Below are 15,241 nucleotides of genomic sequence, written 5' to 3' on the forward strand. Positions count from 1 at the left end.
AAAATCTTTTGGTTAAGTAAGTCATGTCACTGTCCTCCTCACTCATGTCATTGCTTTCAGCTTTGAGTACCAGGTTCTTTTCTTTCTTTAGTTCTCTTCTTTTACTATCTATCTTCTTCATCATCTCGTAGGCCTTCAGATTTCCAACCAGATCGTCTATGGTCAGCTCTTGTAGGTCCTTTGCTTCAATAATAGCATTCACCTTGCTTTCCCAAGAACTGAGCAGGATACTGAGAATTTTCCTCACTAGCTTGTTTCTGGGAATGATTTCACCAAGTGAGTGTAACTCATTTATTATAGAGGTGAATCTTGTGTGCATATCTTGAATAGATTCATCGTTCTTCATCCTAAACAGTTCATACTCAGTGGTGAGTATATCAATCTTAAATTGCTTTACTTGAGTGGTTCCCTCATGTGTTGTTTGTAGAACTTCCCATATCTCCTTTCCAGTTTCACAAGTAGAAATTCTATTATATTCATCAGGTCCTATTCCACATACCAAAATTTTCTTGGCACGAAAATATTTCTCCACAACTTTCCTGTCTGCGTCAGTGTATTCTTTTCTGGTTTTTGGCATTGTCAATGGAAGGTATCCAACTGCTTTTGTTGGGATGTAAGGACCATCATATATGACATCCCACAACTCAGAGTCTTCAGCCATGATAAAATCATGCATTCTTGTCTTCTACCACCCATTGTATTGACCATTGAACCTGGGTGGTCTGTACATAGATTGACCTTTTTCAAAATTTGGTGGAGCAGCCATACGGATCCTTCCTAGGTGTTAGCCTGATAGGAGGAACCTGATCTAATATCAATTATTAGTTTATATGAGTCCACCAAACTATAGAGTACCTAGTCTTCTATGAGTTTCCACTGAGAATACTAATGAAATAGTAAGTAAATGAGACACTTTTACGTGGAAAAATCTCAACTCAAGGGGACAAAAACCACAACCTACACTTGTAGGCTTTCAACTTTATTAACTTGTAAATACGCTATTACAAGCCACTTTGTAATGACGCTATTACAAAGACTTTAACTCAACTAACTTGTGATACACTTACCACAAGCCACTTTGTAACTCACTAGTTACAAAGACTTTAACTTATGACTAACTCTAGTCACAACAAAAACTCAGAAAGTTTATGATTTTGAGTTTCCTAAAACAAAGCTTCTAAGAAAGCAAGATAGGAGTTACAATAAGAACAATCAAAAAGTTACAACTCAACTAAGGACAACACAATACTAGATTTAGGAACTGGTCTGTAGTAGAGTTTAACTTTGTTCTTCAAGCTCTTGAGAATTAAGTTCACTGTTGTAGAAGACTTGAATGCTTGAAGTGAAGTCTCAAGTGTTCAAGTGATGTTTTGTTATAATGCTCTTGTTAATACACCTTTGATGACATCAGTTGAATGATGTAAGCACATGGTTTGTCAAAAGGCAAGTGACTGCAAAACTGTTGCGCTGTGTGCACTATTTTTGTGGTAGTCACTTTCCAGCTGTGCATAGTTGACTTTCGTACTGCTGTTAGGGAAACACAAAGGATCAGGTCCTTGTCATGTTTCTCTATCTTCTACACTTGCAGCAGTTCACATTAGCTGGAGTCCTGGTTGGAAATCGTTCATTTGTAATATGTACCAAGTATATCAGGTTCCCTATCTGGTTCTTGATAGTAAGTTTGTTAGATTATCAAAACATAAGGCAAAGACATTGAAAACCCATCATACATAATAGTCAAGGTAAACTACAGCGAAATTGAATGTGGAGAAATCAAAGGGATGAAATCCTACACATATTAGCTTGGAGATGATGACGCAATTGCAAACCTGACAATAATGCAGAATCAAGCAATCCACGAAACAAAATATTTCCTCTCGCGTGTCTCGGTATCTATGTAGCTTTGGTGAAGAACAGAAATAAGAAGGTTGTTGCAAAAGCTTAATCTGCAACTGAGAAAGTGGAGGAAAAACTTATGAAGAATGAAAGCAAAATAGAGAAAAACTCAAAAGATCATGCCATGACAAAATGTTGTACCAATTAATGATTTTGATTAGATAAGTTTTTTTTTGGAAGCCCTAATGTTGTTGTTATTGTTTCTGTGATTTCTGTTGATGGTACTGATTTTCGTCTTCTTGCTGCTTGCATATTTTATAAAATTCATAACAGGGATCTCACAACTGTGTATAACTAGTTTCTCGAGCACGGGAAGTTTAGGATGCCTCTGAGCAGCGCCATTCTGTAATATCAACAAACAAGTATTTGAGTGCTTAGAACTTGTAATCACTAATATCCCAACATCTGCTACATCCTCTGTTTAGGACCCTATAATAATATTGATCCTTGAAGTATGGCGAAAATAGTGTGAGTCTCTCAAGGTTTCACAGTCTTGCGATTTCTGAAACAGGTTTTTCCGTTAGCATAAAGTCAAAAAGGTGCAAATCAGCGATCATTTAGGGGCCTTAGCTGTTGTACTGGGACAACAATAACAATCCGGTGAAATTCAAAAGTGGGGTCTGGGTAGGGTAGTGAGTACGCATACCTTACCCCTACCCGAGGAAAGAGATTGAACTGGGAGTTCTTCAAAATTCAGAACAGAACATAATTTGATGATTTTATTTCCTTGATTTTGGATAATTATTTGGAGCTTGAGATTTTCAATATTTGGAAATCTCCACCAAAAGTTCAGAGTGATCAACCTACCCAAGTCCATAATTAAGCACCGAAAAGTCTTCAAATTCGGTAGCACACTTTCTGAAGATTCTTCCAAAATTGCTCCATCATTTTCTTCCTTCCAATTTATGTACAAATTCTCTACTTCCACATGCCTTAGTTTCTGCATTTTCCAAATAGCAGGTGATGTCCGCGATACTTCATAAGAATCCCTCGTCGACATCAGCAAAGTTTTTAGATCGAGTAAGTGTGATACCCAATGGAAATTAAATTCTTCGGTCCATATAGCAAGACTTGAATGTAGGGTAAAATTGCTGTCATGTGATCAGGAAGTCACGCGTTTAAGCCGTGGAAACAGCCTCTTGCAGAAATGTAGGGTAAGGTTGCTTACAATAGACTCTTGCGATCCGGCCCTTCCCTGGATCCCATACAAAGCGGGAGCTTAGTGCACCGAGATGCCCTTTTTTATATTGCAAGATACCTCAAGTGAGTTGCTGCTTGTATTTTCCTAGCCCAAGAATTTCCCAAGTAGATATCCAACAAATGCAACACCCTGAACAAATCTAAAGTTATCAAGTAAAGGGAAAAGCTAGACTTATGATCTGGCGGTCCCAATAGGTGTTACCTTTGCAATGATCATAAGAGTCCTATGAAATTGAGCAAAAACTTGTTAGAAAAAATGTTGGTTATGGAGAATAACAATTAGCTTGAGAACACTATCCTTAAGGATACTTAGCCCATACAATAATAAACAAATTTTGGTGTATCCCTCCAGGATTAAATAAGCTCTTCCAGTTATAAAATTGGGGACAGAACTAGCAGAAAATTCAAGAAAGAAACCCAACATATAGAAGGAATAAGATGATTCAGAAAGTTATGTTAGAAAGTGTGTATTTAGCTCTCCAAAGACCATGTTTATATAGACGTTGCTCCAAGACTAGTTTGACTCTATTAAATGTAAATTAATTTACTAACTAATAAGTGTCACGATCCCAACCCCGGTCGTGATGGCGCCCAACACATTGCTAGGCAAGCCTGACCAACTATCAACCACAACCCACTTTCTTATTAAATCCATTATCATCTAACACAGTTTAATTACCAAATTAAAATAATAAAGGTCTGAAACACCAAGTTAAATATGCAGAATTCAAAAGATAATACTACTACATAGCCCATACTAATCCGGTGTCACAAGTCTCAAGTCTCTAATACAAGTTCAACAACCTACTACATAATCAGTCTAGGAAATGAGGATAAAACAGAAGGATAGAAGGGAGAAATCGGGGATGCGGATGCCGTGCAGCTACCTCGATACTCCCGGATAATGATGAATGACTGGAAGATCCTCACTCAGCCTCTGGAATACCTGGATCTGCATGCAAGGTGCAAGGAGTAATGTGAGTACTCCGACCTAGTGAGTAATAAGCATAAATTATGACTGAGAATAAGAAATCACGTATACACAAGGTAATCTATAATGCGGCAGTAAAACAAGTAATATGAAAACAATACACCAATGAAGAGTAGAATATGATGTTTCTACAACAGATAAGCAAATAATTGACAGAAAGATAAAGGAAATAACCACATAGAACAGTACCAGCCTCTCGGGCTCTCTTTCTCATATCACAACTAGGTACCCGTGCTCACTAGGAGTGTGCAGACTCCGGAGGGGCCCCTTACGGCCCAAGCGCTATATCAAGTCATCTCGTGGCATCAAATCTAGACCCTCGGCCTCATATCACTGAAGCCACCTCGTGGCGTACATATCTATCTCAGGCCCTCGACCTCATATCAGTATCAGTGTATCCTCACATCTATCCCTCGGCCATACTCAGTCCAGAAATCACATATGCCCCTCAGGCATTGGTAAACAATAGTTCTCAGCCCAAAACATCATTTAAAATATCATTTTAGTTTTCAAAATCGAGTAAAAGTGGCTGAGTTGTAAAATAGTGGAAAACACTACGACTGAGTTCAAGTAGTAAGGCAAAACAGTGAGGAAATAGTGATAAAAATCCCCAGAGGGTTCAAATAGTTGGCACGAAGTCTAAACATGACAATCAATCCAAATCATGATGATATCAAACAAGTTACAGACAAATATGCGGTAAAATCAGCAATCGGGACGGACCAAGTCACAATCTCCAATAGTAAATGACCCTGCACTCATCATCAAGTGCGTGTCTCAACTCAATATAGCACTACGATGCGCAATCCGGGGTTTCAAACCCTCAGGACATCATTTACAATCATTACTCACCTCAAACCGGCTAAAACTCTAGCCCGCGACACCTTTGCGCCTCAAATCGGCCTCCACGCGCGTCGAATCTATCCAAAACCAGAATGAATACGTCACAATATGCTAAAGGAACAAAGCCCAAGAGAAAACAAGCGAAAAGTATCAAAAATCCCGAAATTATCAAAACCCGAGCCCCGGGCCCACTTCTTGAAACTCAAAAAATTTCACATCATTGGATTCCTTATCTCCCCACGAGTTCATACATATCAAAAACACAAGAATCGGAGTTCAATTGACCCCTCAAATCCTCAATTTAAGCTCTCTTAAACTCAAGCCCTAAACCACCATTTTTAGTCCTTTAATTCCTTAAATTTCAGTTCTAATCCATGAAATATTACCATAGAAATGTGTTTTAAGTCCAAAATCCTTACCTTATCGAAGTTCTCTTGAAATATCTCTTCAAAATCGCCCAAAAACTCTAAGTGCAAAGTTAAAATGAATAAAACCTTCAAAAATCGCGAAGAAGAAACATATATACATTCTGCCCAGGGGTTTTCGCATCTGCGACCCATTTACCGCACCTGCGGTACCGCATTTGCAGTCGAACCAACCGTTTTTGCTATTTCGCATTTAAATCCAAAAGTCACTTCTACGATAGAACTTCCGCATCTGCGGCTTCGCAGATGCGGCCCCATTGACCGCTTCTGCGGAAACTGCTCGGCCAACCTCATCTCGCATCTACGGCCTCCTCCCTCGCATGTGCGGCACCGCACCTACGGTCCTCAAGTTGCAGGTGCGGAAACACCAGAAGCTGCAGAAATCTAAAATCACCCAAGTTCCAAAACTTCCCGCTAGCCATCCGAAATCACCCCGAGGCCCCCGGGCCTCAACCAAAAGCACCAACACAACCCAATACCTCATTCAAACTTGTTCCAATAATCAAAACACCTCAAACAACACCAAATCAATCACCAATTCACATCGAATTCAAGCCTAAGTTTCTTAAAAACTTCTGAAATATGCTTTCGATCAAAAACGCAACCAAACCACGTCCAAATGACCTGAAATTTTTCACACACATCCCAAACGACATAACGAAGCTACAACAACTCTCAGAATTCCATTTCGACCCCCCGGATCAAAATCTCACCTACAAACCGAAAATCGCCAAAATTTCGACTTTGCCAATTCAAGCCTAATTCTACTCCGGACCTCCAAAACCAATTTCGATCACACCCTTAAGTCATAAATCCCCTCCCAAAGCTAACCGGATCATCGGAACTCACATCCGAGTCCTTTAACACATAAGTCAACATCCGGTTAACTTTTCTAACTTAAACCTTTTTAAAAGAGACTAAGTGTCTCATTTCTTACCAAATCCACTCTGAACGCAAACCAAACAACTCGACCACATAAAACATGAATAACAAAGCATAAAGAAGCAGAAATAGGGAAAACGGAGCGTTAACTCATGAGACAACTGGCCGGGTCGTCACATCCTCCCTAACTTAAACAAACGTTCGTCCTCGAATGAGTCAAGAAACATACCTGAAGCCTCAAACAGGTGAGGATATCTGCTCCGCATCTCCCACTCGGTCTCCCAGGTAGCCTCCTCCACGGGCCAACCTCTCCACTACACCTTCACTGAAGTTATATCCTTTGATCTCAACTTCTGAACCTAATGACCCAAAATAGCTACTGGCTCCACATCACAGGTCAAATCATCATCCAAATGAACCGTGTTGAAGTCCAAAACATGAAACGGATCCCTAATATACTTCCGGAGCATAGAAACATGAAATACCAGATGCACACTCGACAAGCTGGGTGGCAAAGCAAGCATATAAGCCACCTCCCCAATCCTCTGAAGCACCTCAAAAGGCCCAATGAACCGTGGACTCAACTTCCCTTTCTTCCCAAATCTCATAACACCCTTCATGGGCGAAACTTTCAACAAGACCTTCTCACTAACCATGTAGGACATATCTCGAACCTTCTGGTCCGCATAACTCTTGTGACGCGATTGCGCTGTACGAAGCCTCTCTTGAATCACCTTCACCTTCTCTAAGGCATCCTGAACCAAATCCGTTCCCAATAGCCTAGCCTCACCGAACTAGAACCAACCAACTGGAGATTTACACCGCCTCCCATTCAAATCCTCATACGGAGCCATCTGAATACTCGACGGGTAGTTGTTGTTGTAAGCAAACTCTGCAAGCGGTAGAAACCCATCCCATATACCTCCAAAATCAATGACACAAGCACGCAACATGTCCTCCAATATCTGAATAGTATGCTCAGACTGTCCGTTCATTTGAGGATAAAACGTTGTGCTCAACTCCACCTGAATACTTAACTCTCTCTACATGGCTCTCCAAAACTGCAAAGTAAACTGAGTACCTCTATCTGAGATGATGGAAACCAGAACACCATGCAACCGAACAATCTCCCGGATATAAATCTTTGCCAACCGCTCTGAAGAATAAGTATATAGATAGGAATGAAGTGCGCGGACTTGGTCAGCCAATCCACAATCACCCAAATAGCATCGAACTTCTTCAAAGTTTGAGGAAGTCCAACAACAAAGTCCATGGTAATCCTCTCCCACTTTTACTCGGGAATAACCATCTGCTGAAGCAGGCCACCCGGTCTCTGATGCTCATATTTCACCTGCTGACGATTGAGATACCTAGCTACAAACCCCACAATATATTTCTTCATTCTCCTCTACCAATAGTGCTGCCTAAAATCCTGATACATCTTCGCGGCACCCGGATGAATAGAATACCGCGAGCTATGGGCCTCCTCCAGAATCAACTCTCTAAGCCCATCCACATTGGGCACACAAATCTGGCCCTGCATCCTCAACACCTCATCATCACCGATGGTCACATCTCTGGCATCATCATGCTGAACTCTGTCCTTAAGGACAAGCAAATGCGGATCATCATATTGGCGCTCTCTGATGCGATCATATAAGGAACACCGAGAAATCACGCAAGCCAATATCCGACTGGGCTCCGAAATATCTAATCTCACGAACCGATTAGCCAAGGCCTGAACATCAACTGCAAGGAGTCTCTTCCCAACTAGAATATATGCCTAACTCCTCATACTCACCGCCTTTCGGCTCAAAGCATTGGCCACCACATCCGCCTTTCCCGGATGGTACAATATGGTGATATCATAATCCTTAAGCAACTCTAACCATCTCCGCTGCCTCAAATTAAGATCTTTTTGCTTGAACAAATATTGTAGACTGTGATGGTCGGTCAATACCTCACAAAATATGCCATACAAGCAATGCCTCCAAATCTTCAATGCATGAACTATAGCAGCCAACTCCAAGTCATGAACAGGGTAGTTCTTCTCATGGGGATTCAACTGATGAAAAGCATAAGCAATAACTCTACCCTCCTGCATTAATACGCAATCAATCCCAACACTCGAAGCATCACAATATACGGTATATGAAACTAAAGCTGATGGAAAAACCAATACTGGAGTTGTGGTCAAGGCTGTCTTGAGCTTCTGAAAGCTCTCCTCATACTCTTCCGACCATACAAATGAAATACTCTTCTGAGTCAACTTGGTCAAGGGCGATGCGATAGATGAGAATCCCTGAACAAACCGGCGATAATAGCCTGCCAACCCAAGAAAGCTACGAATCTCTATGGCTGAGGACGGTTTAGGCCAACTCTGAACCGCCTCTATCTTCTTCGGATCAACCTTGATACCCTCGCTGGACACCGTATGCCCCAAGAAAGTCACTGAACTAAGCCAGAACTCACACTTGGAGAATTTTGCATAAAGCTTCTCCTTTCTCAAGCTCTGCAATACAACCCTCAAATGCTCTACGTGCTCCTCCTAACTATGCGAGTACACCATAATATCATCAATGAATACTATAACAAACGAATCTAGATAAGGCCGAAATACATTGTTCATCCAATGCATGAATGTTGCTGGGGCATTGGTCAGCCCGAAAGACATAACAAGAAAATCATAATGACAATATCTAGTCCTGAAAGTAGTCTTAAGAATATCTGAATCCTTTATCTTCAACTGGTGATAGCCCGAACGAAGATCATTATTGGAGAACACTCTCGCTCCTTGAAGCTGGTCAAATAAATCATCAATATGAGGCAATGGATATTTGTTCTTAATTGTTACCTTGTTCAATTGCCTATAATCGATGCACATTCTCATTGTGCCATCCTTCTTCTTCACAAACAGAACTGGCGCACCCCAAGGTGACACACTAGGCTGAATGAACCCCTTATCTAGGAGTTCCTGAAGTTGCTCCTTTAATTCTTTCAACTTTGCTGGTGCCATACAATACGGCGGAATGGAAATGGGTTGAGTTCCCGGCACCAGGTCAATACCAAAATCAATATCCCTGTCTGGTGGCATGCCCGATAGGTCTGCAGGAAATACATCGGAAAAATCCCTCACAACTGGGACAGAATCAATACTAGGAGTCTCAGCTCCAACATCCCTCACAAATGCTAGATATGAAAGACATCCCTTCCCAAAAATACGTTGGGCCTTCAAGAAAGAGATCACTCTACTAGGAACATAATCAATCACACCACGCCACTTGATCCGCGGTACACCCGGCATAGCCAAAGTGACTGTATTAGTATGACAGTCTAGAATAGAACAACACGGAGATAACCAATCCATGCCCAAAATGACATCAAAATCCACCATGCTTAATAGCAATAGATCCACTCGGGTCTCCAGACCCCCAATAGTCACTACACATGACCGGTACACACGGTCTACAATAATAGTATCACCCACCGGGGTATATACATGAATAGGTAAAGCAAGAGACTCCCGGGGCGTACCCAAATAATGAGCAAAATATGAGAACACATAAGAATAGGTGGAACCGGGATCAAATAATACAGAGGCATCTCTGTGGTAGACTGAAACAATACCTGTAATGACAGCATCCAAAGCAACAACATTTGTCCTGCCTGGAATAGCATAGAAACGAGCCTGGCCACCGCCTGATCTACCTCCCCCTCTGGGGTGACCCTGGCTGCCTGACCCCCACCCTTGGCAGGCTGGGCAGGTGGTGAAGTAAGTGGAGCAGAAGTCAAGGGTTGACCCCTCTACTGAGATGAGCTAGCAACACGACGAGGACACTGCCTCTACATATGCCTAAACTCTCCGCACTCAAAACAACTCCCAGGTGTTGGAGAAGGGGACTGAAGGGAACCCCTCGCACCGGAGTGACTAGCTTATGCACTCGGCACAGAAGAACCCTGATCTGATGGGGCATGATATGAACCCGGAGCTGGGAGGGCGCTGAGTGATGACTGGCCCTGCTGAGACCCATGATAACCATGACCTGAAGATGCCCCGCGATACTCTGGATGGGCTGACTGAGCAGGCCTGAAAGAACGACCTCTACCATGCTGGAACTGGCCCCTCGAAGGAGAACTACTGAAAATGCCCGATCCTCGAGGCCTCTTGGCCTCCCTCTCCTCTCTATCCTGACGGCGAACCATCTCAATCTCACAGGCGATGTCAACAACCTCCTCGAATGTGGCACCCGTCACCCTCTCTCTAGTCATAAGAATGCGAAGATGATAGTTAAGGCTATCCACAAATCTCCTAATCCTCTCACGATCTGTCGGTACCATCCAGATGGCATGACGAGCCAACTCAGAAAACCTCCTCTCATACTAGGACACGGTCATATCTCCCTGCTTCAACCACTCGAACTATCTACACAGCTCCTCTCTGCGGGACTGCGGCACATACTTCTCCAAGAAGAGAGCAGAGAACTGCTGCCAAGAAAGGGGTGCTACACCGACAGGCCTACGCCTCTCAAAATCCTCCCACCAAGTGAAGGTAGCCCCCGAGAACTGAAAGGTGGTAAATGCCACACCACTACACTCAAGAATCCCTGTTGTACGGAGCATCCGCTGATCCAGAAAACCCTGGGCATCCTCACCCTCAGCACCATTGAATGACGGAGGCTGGAACCTACAAAACCTTTCAAGACGACGCTACGCATCATCCGGCATAACTGGTACCATGAACTCCTGAGCTGGTGCAACCGGCTGGGCTGGAGGTGCCCCCGGCGTCTGTAGTCCCTGCACTACCTGCTCAGGTGTGCAAGCAGCGGGGGTCTGATTGCCTCCACCAGCTTGTGAAGTAGCTATTACGGTAGTGGCTAAAACTGCATGAGCCAGGCCAGTGCAAACTGATAATATATGTGCCAAGTCCTCCTGAAGACCCAGAATCACGATGGGCATAGTTGGTGCCTGAACTGGTGCTGCTGGAGCATCCATAACTGGAGCCTGATCCTGAGTTGGGGTAGCTGATGGATCAACAGGTGCTTCCTTCGCTGCTCTGCCTCTGCCATGACCATGACCGCGTCCTCGGCCTCTAGTGGTCTCAATGGGTGGCACTGGTGGTCGTACACCTCATCCGGTAGCTCGTGTCCTCACCATTTATGAGAGAATAGAATAACAGATGTTTAGTACTCGGATCAACAAGTTCGCACGACAAGAATTTCAAGAATATGAAATTTTTCCTAAAGGTTCTGCAGCCTCTCGAGGATAAATACAGACGTCTCTGTACCGATCCGCGAGACTCTACTAAACCGGCTCATGACTCGTGAGACCTATGTAACCTAGGCTTTGATACCAACTTGTCACGACCCCAACCCCAGTCGTGATGGCGCCCAACACATTGCTAGGCAAGCCTGACCAACTATCAACCACAACCCACTTTCTTATTAAATCCATTATCATCTAACAAAATTTAATTACCAAATTAAAATAATAAAGGTCTGAAACACCAAGTTAAATATGCAGAATTCGAAAGATAATACTACTACATAGCCCATACTAATTCGTTGTCACAAGTCTCGAGCCTCTAATACAAGTTCAACAACCTACTACATAATCAGTCTAGGAAATGCGGATAAAACAGAAGGATAGAAGGGAGAAATCAGGGCTGCGGACGCCGTGCAGCTACCTCGATACTCTCGGATAATGCTAAACGACCGGAAGATCCTCACTCAGCCTCTGGAATACCTGGATCTACACGCAAGGTGCAGGGAGTAATGTGAGTACTCCGACCCAGTGAGTAATAAGCATAAATAATGACTGAGAATAAGAAATCACGTATACATAGGGTAATCTATAATGCGGCAGTAAAACAAGTAATATGAAAACAATAAACCAATGAAGAGCATAATGTGATGTTTCTACAACAGATAAGCAAATAATTGACAGAAAGATAATGGAAGTAACCACATAGAATAGTACCAACCCCTCGGGCTCTCTCTCATATCACAACTGGGTAACCGCGCTCATTGGGGGTGTGCAGACTCCGGAAGGGCCTCTTACGGCCCAAACGCTATGTCAAGCCATCTTGTGGCATCAAATCTAGGCCCTCGGCCTCACATCAATCAAGGCACCTCGTGGCGTACATATGTATCTTAGGCCCTCAGCCTCATATCAGTATAAGTGTATCCTCACATCTGGCCCTCGGCCATACTCAGGCCAGAAATCACATAAGCCCCTCGGACATTGGTAAAACAGTAGTTCTCATCCCAAAACATTATTTAAAATATCATTTTAGTTTTCAAAATCGAGTAAAAGTGGCTGAGTTGTAAAACAGTAGAAAACAGTACGACTGAGTTCAAGTAGTAAGTCAAAACAGTGAGGAAATAGTGATAAAAATCCTTGGTGGGTTCAAATAGTTGGCACAAAGCCCAAACATGACAATCAATCCAAATCACGATGATATCAAACAAATTACAGACAAATACGCGGTAAAATCAGCAATCGGGACGGACCAAGTCACAATCCCCAATAGTAAACGACCTCGCACTCATCATCAAGCGCGTGTTTCAACTCAATATAGCACTACGATGTGCGATCCGGGGTTTCAAACCCTCAGGACATCATTTACAATCATTACTCACCTCAAACCGGCTAAAATTCTAGCCCGCGATGCCTTTGCCCCTCAAATCGGCCTCCACGCGCATCGAATCTATCCAAAACCAGAACGAATACGTCACAATATGCTAAGGGAACAAAGCCCAAGCGAAAACAAGCGAAAAGTATCAAAAATCCCGAAATTAGCAAAACACGAGTCCTGGGCCCACTTCTTGAAATTCAAAAATTTTCACATCATTAGATTCCTTATCTCCCCACGAGTTCATACATATCAAAAACACAAGAATCGGAGTTCAATTGACCCCTCAAATCCTCAATTTAAGCTCTCTTAAACTTAAGCTCTAAACCACCATTTTTAGTCCTTTAATTTCTTAAATTTCAGTCCCAATCCATGAAATATTACCATAGAAATGTGTTTTAAGTCCAAAATCCTTACCTTATCGAAGTTCTCTTGAAATCTCTCTTCAAAATCGCCCAAAAACTCTAAGTACGAAGTTAAAATGAATAAACCCTTCAAAAATCGCGAAGAAGAAACATATATACATTCTGCCCAGGGGTTTTCGCATCTGCAACCCATTTATCGCACCTGCGGTATCGCATTTGCGGTACAACCAACCGCTTCGGCGGTTTCTCATTTAAATCCAAAAGTCGCTTCAAATGCGGCCCCATTGACCGTTTTTGCGGAAACTGACCGCCCAACCTCATCTCGCATCTGCGGCCTCCTCCCTCGCATGTTCGGCACCGCACCTGCGGTCCTCAAGCCGCAGGTGCGGAAACACCAGAAGCAACAAAAATCTGAAATCACTCCAGTTCCAAAACTTCCCGCTATCCATCCGAAATCACCCTGAGGCCCCCAGGACCTCAACCAAAAGCACTAACACAACCCAATACCTCATTCAAACTTGTTCCAATCATCAAAACACCTCAAACAACACCAAATCCACCAATTCACATTGAATTCAAGCCTAAGTTTCCTAAAAACTTCCAAAATATGCTTTCGATCAAAAACCTAACCAAACCACGCCCAAATGACCTGAAATTTTGCACACACATCCCAAATGACATAACGAAGCTACAGCAACTCTCGGAATTCCATTCCAACCCTCGGATCAAAATCTCACCTATCAACCGACCAACCAGAAACCGCCAAAATCTCAACTTCGCCAATTCAAGCCTAATTCTACTCCGGACCTCCAAAACTAATTCTGATCACATTCCTAAGTCATAAATCACCTCTTGAAGCTAACCGAACTATCGGAACTCACATCCGAGCTCTTTAACACATAAGTTAACATCCGATTGACTTTTCTAACTTAAACCTTATTAAAAGAGACTAAGTGTCTCATTTCTTACCAAATCCACTCTAAACGCAAACCAAACAACTCGACCACATAAAACACGGATAACGAAGCATAAAGAAGCAGAAATGGGGAAAATGGAGCGTTAACTCATGAGACGACTGGCCAGGTCGTCACATTCTCCCTAACTTAAACAAACGTTTGTCCTCGAACAAGTCAAGAAACATACCTGAAGCATCAAACAGGTGAGGATATCTGCTTCGCATCTCCCGCTCGGTCTCCCAGGTAGCCTCCTCCACGGGCCAACCTCTCCACTGCACCTTCACTGAAGCTATATCCTTTGATCTCAACTTCTGAACCTAACGACCCAAAATAGCTATTGGCTCCATATCAAAGGTCAAATCATCATCCAAATGATCCGTGCTGAAGTCTAAAATATGGGACGGATCCCCAATATACTTCTGGAGCATAGAAACTCGCCATGTTTGTGATGTTAAAGAAGTTTTTGCTACTTATGCTCCTATTGAACCCGATGAGACAATTTCCATAGGAAATGCTGCAAAGGCCAAGATTGAAGGATGTGGGAAGATATTTCTCAAAATGACTTCCACTAAAGTGGTGACTTTGAACAACGTCCTTCATGTTCCCGAGATTAGGAAGTATTTAGTCTTTATTGTACTTATTGTTAAGAATGGTTTTAAATATGTTTTTGTTTCCGATAAGGTTGTATAAGTAAGAATGAAATATTTGTAGGAAAAGGTTACCTCACTGAGGGCCTTTTCAAGCTGAATGTAATGGTTGTGGAAAATAATAATAAAATTTCAGCTTCGTCTTACTTACTTGAGTCAAATGAATTATGGCATATACGTTTGGGTCATGTCAATTATAAAACTTATGGAAAATGATTAATTTGGAATTATTGCCTAAGTTTGAATGTGACGAATCAAAATGTCAAGTATGTGTGGAATCTAAGTATGTTTAAACATCCTTATAAGTCAGTTGAAAGGAATTCAAATCCTTTAGACTTAATTCATACAGATATTTGTGACATGAAGTCAATACCATCTCACGGTGGAAAGAAGTATTTCATAACT

This window comes from Nicotiana tabacum, chromosome 7 (assembly GCF_000715075.1).
Source record: "Nicotiana tabacum cultivar K326 chromosome 7, ASM71507v2, whole genome shotgun sequence".
Classification (NCBI taxonomy): domain Eukaryota; kingdom Viridiplantae; phylum Streptophyta; class Magnoliopsida; order Solanales; family Solanaceae; genus Nicotiana; species Nicotiana tabacum.